We start from the raw sequence: 8431 nt of genomic DNA, 5'->3' as shown, positions 1-8431 counted from the left end.
TCTTTGGACTGAATTGGGAGAAGACAAGCGGTAGGGCGGACACAGTGAAGCAGTGAGGAAAAAGTGAAAATAATCAAAGCCAACTTGAAGGTTGCCTCAGACAGACAGAAATCTTATGCCGACCTGAAGAGAAAAGAAATAGAATATGTGGTTGGCGACAAAGTGTTCCTCAAGGTGTCACCATGGAAGAAGGTATTGAGGTTTGGAAGGAAAGGTAAGTTAAGCCCTAGGTTCATTGGCCCATATGAAGTCATTGAACGTGTGGGTCCAGTGGCCTATAGGCTAGCTTTACCACCAGAGCTGGACAAGATCCACAATGTGTTCCATGTGTCTATGCTCAGAAGATATCGCTCAGATCCTTCGCATGTCATCTCCAGAGAAGAAATTGAAATACAGCCGGATTTGACATATGAAGAAGAACCTCTACGGATCTTGGCTCGGGAAGTGAAAGTGTTGAGGAACAAACAGATTCCATTGGTGAAAGTGCTATGGAGGCACCACAACACTGAGGAGGCAACTTGGGAAAGTGAAGAGACGATGAGGCAACAGTTCCCTCAACTGTTTGCATCAGGTAAATTTCGAGGACGAAATTTAAATTAGAGGAAGAGTTGTAACACCCTCCGATAACCACTCAGTACATCCCATTCGGTGGCCAGGTGTCGGTCGGACAGCTAGAATGTCAGGAAAAATATTAAAACTAAAGTCAGGAACCATAATGAACTCAAATATTAACAAGAAAAATATAGTACAAATTTTAGCAATAACATACAATCAAGTTAAACGAGGTGCCTAGCGATGGGTAACGGAGGAAGTTGCGGTTCTATAACGAGGAGCCCTAGACTGAGGAAAAATTATAAAATAATTTTTGGGACTCGAGAAGGGTAATTGAGGTTCCCATGGCATTAGAATGCCAAGAAAATACCTAGAAAAATTTTTCAATCAGTCTGACCAATTTTGACCAGTTTAGCCAATCGGAGGGCATTTTGGTCATTTCGCCTTCAGAGGTGTATTTTGGCCGAGTTGTCCAGTTAAGTAAATAATTATTATGACTCAAAATATGAATAAATATTGCTAAAAATTAAATTGAAATTTGGTAGAAAAGAAAAGAAAGAAAAAGGAGCTAAATTGGGAATTATGATGTCATGCTTAAGTAATTAAAAATGCTATGGCCAATCACAATTAAGCAAGACAATTAAAATGCAATAAAAATGGATAAAGGAGGCAGAATCTAGAAACCAAAAAGAGCAGCCCTCTTCTTCTTCAAAACGTCTCACTCACCTCCCACACATTCCACCATTAACAAACCTTCCTCCCTCCATTTTTCCTAGCTCCCTTCCACTAAAAACCCTAACTACCAACACAAAAATTCATTCTATCATCTTGGTGATTATTGTGGGAGCAAAAAGAAAAGGAAACCAAGACTTTGAGGAAGGGAAAAATCTGCCTAAGTGAGGTTAGTGCTACAATCTCATTTTCCTTCTTTTAAATTCTAGTTAGAACATTTTTGAGCTAAGAAATCTTAAGGAATTGAAGTAAATTACATGTGTTAAGGGTACCTTCAATTTTCAGCAGCCCTATGGAGAATTGAGTTTGATTGTTTAATAAACTTATAGGGGCTGGAAATGAGGGTTAAGGTATTAAAATGCATGGATATTGAACTAATTATGTAATTAAGGTTTATGAGTAAATTTAGTTGAACATTAGGGTTTGGGAAGGTGAAATGGTGACTTATCTTTGGAAATGGTTAGAGGACTTATTAATGGTCAATTAGTGACCATTTTAGGTAGGTTGACTCTAATTAGAACTGAAAAATGGGATGGTAAAATGAAAGTATAAACTGCCCTATGGACAGCAGCATAGGGACTGAAATTTCAGTCCCTTTGCACTGCCATAACTTGGGCTGTGCTTGTCCAATTGATGTTTGGCCAATTGGACATGAAACTAGGCTTATAATGGCACATTTTTGCTGAAGAAACCATGCCCGAAAGACCAAAGCAAAAGGGTCAAAACTCAGCCACAATCCGGAACCCTGAAACTGCCTCTGCAGAATTTGACCAAATGAACAGTAACTGTTCATTTGGCCATAAGTCACTGTAGATTTGGTCAATTGGTCTGAAATTTTTACAGAAACAAGTTAAGACATAGACAAACAACTTTCATGAAGGAACCTACCCCAAATTATGGCCAGAACCCATTCAACCAAGTGACTCAAGTCACTGTTCATGCACTGTAGATATGGTAAAATTCTGCAGACTGCATATCCGGACAGCCTGGGTTTTTGAGCCATATCTGGAGCTACAAAACTCCAAATGGAGTGATTCAAAAAAGGAAATTCAACTAGACAAAATAAGGAACAACTTTCGTGTTTTACATTTCTTCAAATTCCAACAGTAACAGTGTCCAATGGAACAGTGAAGTTAGGGCACCAAAACTGAAATTTTCTGCTAGTGTGGGTTACACTTTGAAATTGCAAAAACACTTAATGCCAACAAGTTTTAAACACCAAATGTGGTATGTTGGGAGTGCCAAAGTTGATGTACACATTTTTATGCTAAAAGTCAACATTTTTGTTGACCAATGATGAATAGTAACACCCAAAAAGTTGAAATTCACAAATTGACAAATTTAAAAGTTTCAAATGCCCTAGTATACCTAACAAGATTGGTTTGGATAGTTTGGCATGCCAATAGGGTTCGATTAGCGATCGCATATGGCAAAAATGACATTTTGAGATTTCATGGCTTTTAGCCATTCTGACTTTGTATTGAGACTTGGCCTTGTGCCTGAGATTATTCTGACTTGTTAGTTGTTACATTACACAGGAGATGCATATGTGACCGATGGTGTGGCCCGAGGTACTAGGTACCCAGTGCGGTTACCCGTTATCGATCCGATCGTCTAGTGTAGGTTACTTGGGCAACCAAATGAATAAAAGTGAACAAAGTTAATGAATTAATGAATATACCAAGATCAAACAAAGAAAGCATACACATTGTATACACATTTATTTTCTTGCTATTTTCTTCTATTATATTATTGCACCACTAAGCATTATTGCTTAGCGCGTTGCTTTGCCACGCAGCGTAGGTACTGAGATCCCGACCGTGAGCCCGGTAGACCACGCATCGGGTGAGTTCATCCTGTAGATCTGCTCAGTGTCCGTGTCACCTCAACTTCTGCTGTGCATTGGTAGGACACTAGGTGTCATTTTGACATTTTGTAACTAAATGTTGATTTTTCTTCATATGTATTTAAACTTGTGTAATGTATATTGATGTATATGTAAATTATGAAAATTATATTGTTAATGGAAAAGTAAATGTTTACTTGTGATCTATATGCGAACATCACATGTGAATGATGAATGAAAATAGAAATTGAAATGTTGAAATCTTGATATTGAGATTGGTGTTGATAATGGATGTTTGAGAAATATTGTTGAGATTTTGGATAAAGGGAGTTTGAGATGATGGAATAAAAATATTGGAAGTGTTTTTAACAGGTTCCGAAGCAGTTTCTCTATTTTTAGCGGTACTCATGGATTTTCTTTAAAATTTTCGAAACCTTAAATGAATAATACTTTTGATAAATGGCTTAAATAAATTGTATTTCATTAAATTATATGCAAAAGTATGATATAAATTAATTGAGGAATATTAGAGTGTGCCGGTACACCGTGTGGCATTACTTACTCGGGTATACTGTACACGGGTAAGGGGTGTCACAAATGCCCTTATTTGCTGCTGTATTAAATTTACTTTTTGTAAGGAGTTTTTAGTCTTTTGATAGATTAATTTTTGTTTGGACTTAAAGCTCCTTACAGCTGTTATTAAAGTAGGGATATTTTTGTTTTTAGCTTTGAAGCCAAAAGGCTATAAATACAAGTGTAATCAGAGAGTGGAGGACACACTTTGAATATTAATGAGAGATTGTTTCTGCTCCTTTAGTGAGTAAATTGGCTGTTGCCTTTGTTCTTGTGAAGCTCATTAACTTGCTGAGATTCTATCTTGCAAGGTTTAATATGCATAATATTCTTGGTTTATTCATTCTTCATATGAATTAGGTCAAGAATCCCATTTCTGATATTTTCTTTGAATTACACAACAATCTGATTGTGCTGGTTCAAAGATTCAAATTCATACATCTTGATTTGGTGCTTTCCATATTGTTCATTTAATTCTTGAATGTGGGTTTTCAAGTTACCAATTACTTGAAGGTTCACATCAGTTTTGGTATCAGAGCAAAGGGACGTCCAAACAAGGTAGATTCTCTATTTGCTTCTTATTCTTTTTGTTTGTTACCTTTTTCATATTTGCTGTTTGGCTCTAGTTCCATATTTGTTTCTTCTTCTTCATCTTGCATCTGGTTCTTTCTTGCTAAACCTTATTTTGCTTCTTATTGTGTTTCTGTTATTCACATTTTTGTTCATTGTATGCTTGACCGAAATTGGCTCTTGGGGTTTAGTATGACTTGTTTGTTTAGAAATTTTTTTTGTTGAGTTTGTCATAGGGTTTTGGGTTAATCAAGCCAAAGCCATTATTCTAGCTATCCATCTTGCTTTCTTCATTTTGATATCAAGCATGAGAGATTATTTGGGTCATTGAGTTTGACTTACCTATTAGGCCTAAAACTTTACTAGCATTATTTGGGTGTGTTTAAGACGTTGGGTGTAAATTTTGGGGGTTGTTTGATATTATTTGCCTACTGAACCAAAATTTTGCGGCAGATCTGATCAAATTAAGTTCACATAGCAAATAGACTCAGAAATGCCTGAAAATTTACAGGGTGTTTATACCCCACTTCAGTAGTTCCCAAATTAAATTTTAGTTTAAAATTCAACCGTTTGTGTGGGGAACCAAAATTTTGCGGTAGAATCGATCAAAATAAGTTCACATAGCAAATATACCCTGAAATTTCTGAAAATTTACCGGGTGTTTATACCCCATATCAATAGTTCCCAAATTAAATTTCAGCTTAAAATTCATCCGTTTGTGTGGGGAACCAAAATTTTGCGGCGGACCCAATCAAATTAAGTTCACATAGCAAATCAGCCCAGAAATTATTGAAAATTTACAGGCTGTTTGTGCCACATTTGAGCTATTCTCAAATTAAATTTCAGCTCAAAATTTAATCATTTGTGTGGGGAACCAAAATTTTGTGGCAGACACGATTACATTTGATTTACATAGTAAGTCTGTCAAGAAAAGCCTGAAATTCTTGCAGCAATTAGTCAGTATTGGGTTGCATTTGCCTACTCAATTTCAGATCAAAATACACTCGTTTGCTTGGTGATCCTAAATTTATGCAATTCTTGGTGTATTGTGTGAACTGCTGGTAATTGTGATAAGTTGGTGGCAAACTTGGATATTTAAGCTTGATATCTCTACTTTAGGTTGTCTCTTTTCCAGCTTATTACTCTTTTATTTTGGTGTCTTCTTTCTTGATTCCTTATTGCATTACATTTCCATACTTGAGCTTTTCTTTTATTGACTTCTTGAATCACATTATTGTTTTCTTGATTACTCGTTTTGATCTGTCACGTTCAAGAATTTTATTGTGTGTTAAATTTTTATGGGCACAGTCTTGGTTTGAGTTACTTGAGTTTGATAAGAACTTGTGGACATAGCCAAGAGAGGTAAAAGGCACAGAGTGGTGAGTTCATAAGAGGGAAAAAGCCTTGTTGAGTTAAACATGAGTGGAGTGTCCCCTGTTGAGTGTAAACACGTAAGGGAGTGAGTGAGGTGTTTTCTTTACACTAACCATTTTCTTGTAGGTCTGAAAACATGTCTAGAAGGGGTGATGGTAGTGAGGGGGAAGGTGAAAATCCATTCTACATGCAGGCTGTCAGACAACAATTTGAAAGAATGAATGTTGTGTGCAATGGAATCATAGATATGTTGGAAAGATTGGAGCAAAGAGGTAGGCAAAATGAGAGAAGGCCAAATAGGAGGGATCTTGTACCTCCAGTAGTTGAATCTGATGAAGTTGAGGTTGATAACTATGATTTTGAGGTTGAAAGACCTAGGAGGGGTAGATATGAGAGAAGAGCTGAAGATAGGAGGAATGGGGATAGGAGGATAAGAAGAGAGGAAAGAGAGAGGAATAGGGTAGATGACAATATCAAAAGTATTAAAATGAGCATCCCTTCTTTCTAAGGGAAAAATGATCCGGATGTGTATCTTGAATGGGAAAGGAAGGTAGAAGCTGTGTTTGATTGTCATCACTATTCAGAGGAAAAGAAAGTGAAGTTAGCAGTGGTAGAATTTACTGATTATGCTTTGGTATGGTGGGATCAAGTGTTGATTAGTAGAAGGAGAAATTATGAGCAATCAATTGCAACCTGGGGTGAGATGAAAACTATAATGAGGAAGAGATTTGTTCCTAGTCATTACTATAGAGAGCTACATCAGAGGTTACAAAGATTGACTCAAGGTTCTAAAAGTGTTGAAGATTATCATAAAGAAATGGAAATTGCTATGATTAGAGCAAATGTGGACGAGGATAGAGAAGCCACCATGGCTAGATTCTTGAATGGGCTAAACAAGGAGATTGCTCATATTGTTGAGTTACATCACTATGTTGAGTTGGAGGATATGGTCCACATGGCTATGAAGGTAGAAAGGCAACTTAAAAGCAAGTCAAAATTTGGAGGAAATGCAGGTACTTATTCATCTTGGAAGTCTAACTGGAAGAAGGAGGATAGGGAAAATGCTGTTAGCAAATATAAGAGAAATGAGGAAAAGGAAAAAAAGGTGGAGAAGAAATTTGTAGAAAGTAAAGGAAAGGAGGTTGAAACTACTACCCGAAATAGAGATGTGAAGTGTTTTAGGTGTTTGGGCAGTGGACACATAGCTTCTCAACGCCTTAACAAGAGAGTCATGGTCATGAGAGAAAATGGTGAGATAGAAACGGAGGAGGAAATTGTTAGTGATTCCACATCTTCAGGGGAGGAGGATGCAGAGGTGGAATATGCTGCTGAAGGAAGTGCTCTAGTGATTATGAAAGCATTAAATACTCAAGTAAAGGAGGATGTTGGTGATGAATTGCAAAGAGAAATAATTTTCCATACAAGGTGTCTTATCCAAGACAAAGCTTGTAGTGTCATCATTGATGGAGGAAGTTGTGCCAATGTTGCTAGTACTATTTTGGTGCAGAGATTAGGGTTGAGGACTTTGAAACACCCTAGACCCTATAAATTACAGTGGTTGAATGAATGCGGTGAGGTGAAAGTAACAAAACGAGTGCTGATTTCCTTTGCAATAGGAAAGTATCAAGATGAGGTTATGTGTGACGTGGTTCCAATGCAAGCTGGCCATTTATTACTTGGCCGACCATGGCAATTTGATAGAAAGGTGATCCACGATGGGTATAAAAATAGGTATTCTTTTGAAATGAATGGAAGGAAAATCATTTTGGCACCTATGACACCAAAACAGATTTTGAAGGCCAAACATGGCTTAAGCAAGCAATGGGTGAGGTAAAATCAAGAGTGGCCGAAAAGAGAGCAGAGAAGAAAAGGAGTGAAAAGAAATTGATTGAAAATATTGTGAGTGAGCAAGACAAGGGTGGTTGTGAGGAAAGAAAAGAGGGTAAAGAAAACATTCCAAGAGTGCTTGAAAAAGGTGAAACTTCGGCGCAAAAGGAGAGCTGTGCGGAAATAGGGGAGAGAAAATTAAACTTGTATGCTAAAGGAAGAGATGTGAGGAATGCCATGTTTGCCAACAAGCAAATGTTATTAATTGTGTTTAAGGACTCTTGTTTATCCACATCTGACCTTGACCCCAATTTGCCTAGTGTTGTTGTCTAGCTTTTGTAGGAATATGAGGATGTGCTACCTGAGGAGATGCCAGCTAGACTACCACCTATTCGAGGGATTGAGCACCAGATTGATTTTGTACCTGGAGCTGTTATTCCCGACCGTCCAGCCTATAGAACTAATCCTGAAGAAATCAAAGAATTACAAAGACAAGTTGAGGAATTGCTAGCTAAGGGTTACGTGAGAGAAAGTATGAGCCCTTGTGCTGTACCCATCCTTTTGGTACCAAAGAAAGATGGTACATGGCGCATATGTGTGGATTGTAGGGCGGTCAACAAAATCACTGTAAAGTATCGCCACCCTATACCTAGATTGGATGATATGTTGGATGAACTTTGTGGTGCTTGTGTGTTTACCAAAATTGACTTGAAAAGCGGATATCATCAAATTCGCATGAAAGTAGGTGATGAATGGAAGACTGCATTTAAAACAAAGCATGGACTATATGAGTGGTTAGTGATGCCTTTTGGGCTAACTAATGCTCCTAGCACTTTTATGAGATTGATGAATCATGTGTTGCATGCTTTTATTGGAAAATTTGTTGTTGTTTATTTTGATGATATATTGATTTACGGTAGAGGCATGAATGAACATATGCATCATTTAAGAGCTGTA

This window comes from Hevea brasiliensis, chromosome 17 (assembly GCF_030052815.1).
Source record: "Hevea brasiliensis isolate MT/VB/25A 57/8 chromosome 17, ASM3005281v1, whole genome shotgun sequence".
Lineage (NCBI taxonomy): Eukaryota > Viridiplantae > Streptophyta > Magnoliopsida > Malpighiales > Euphorbiaceae > Hevea > Hevea brasiliensis.
This window is presented reverse-complemented; position numbering follows the sequence as displayed.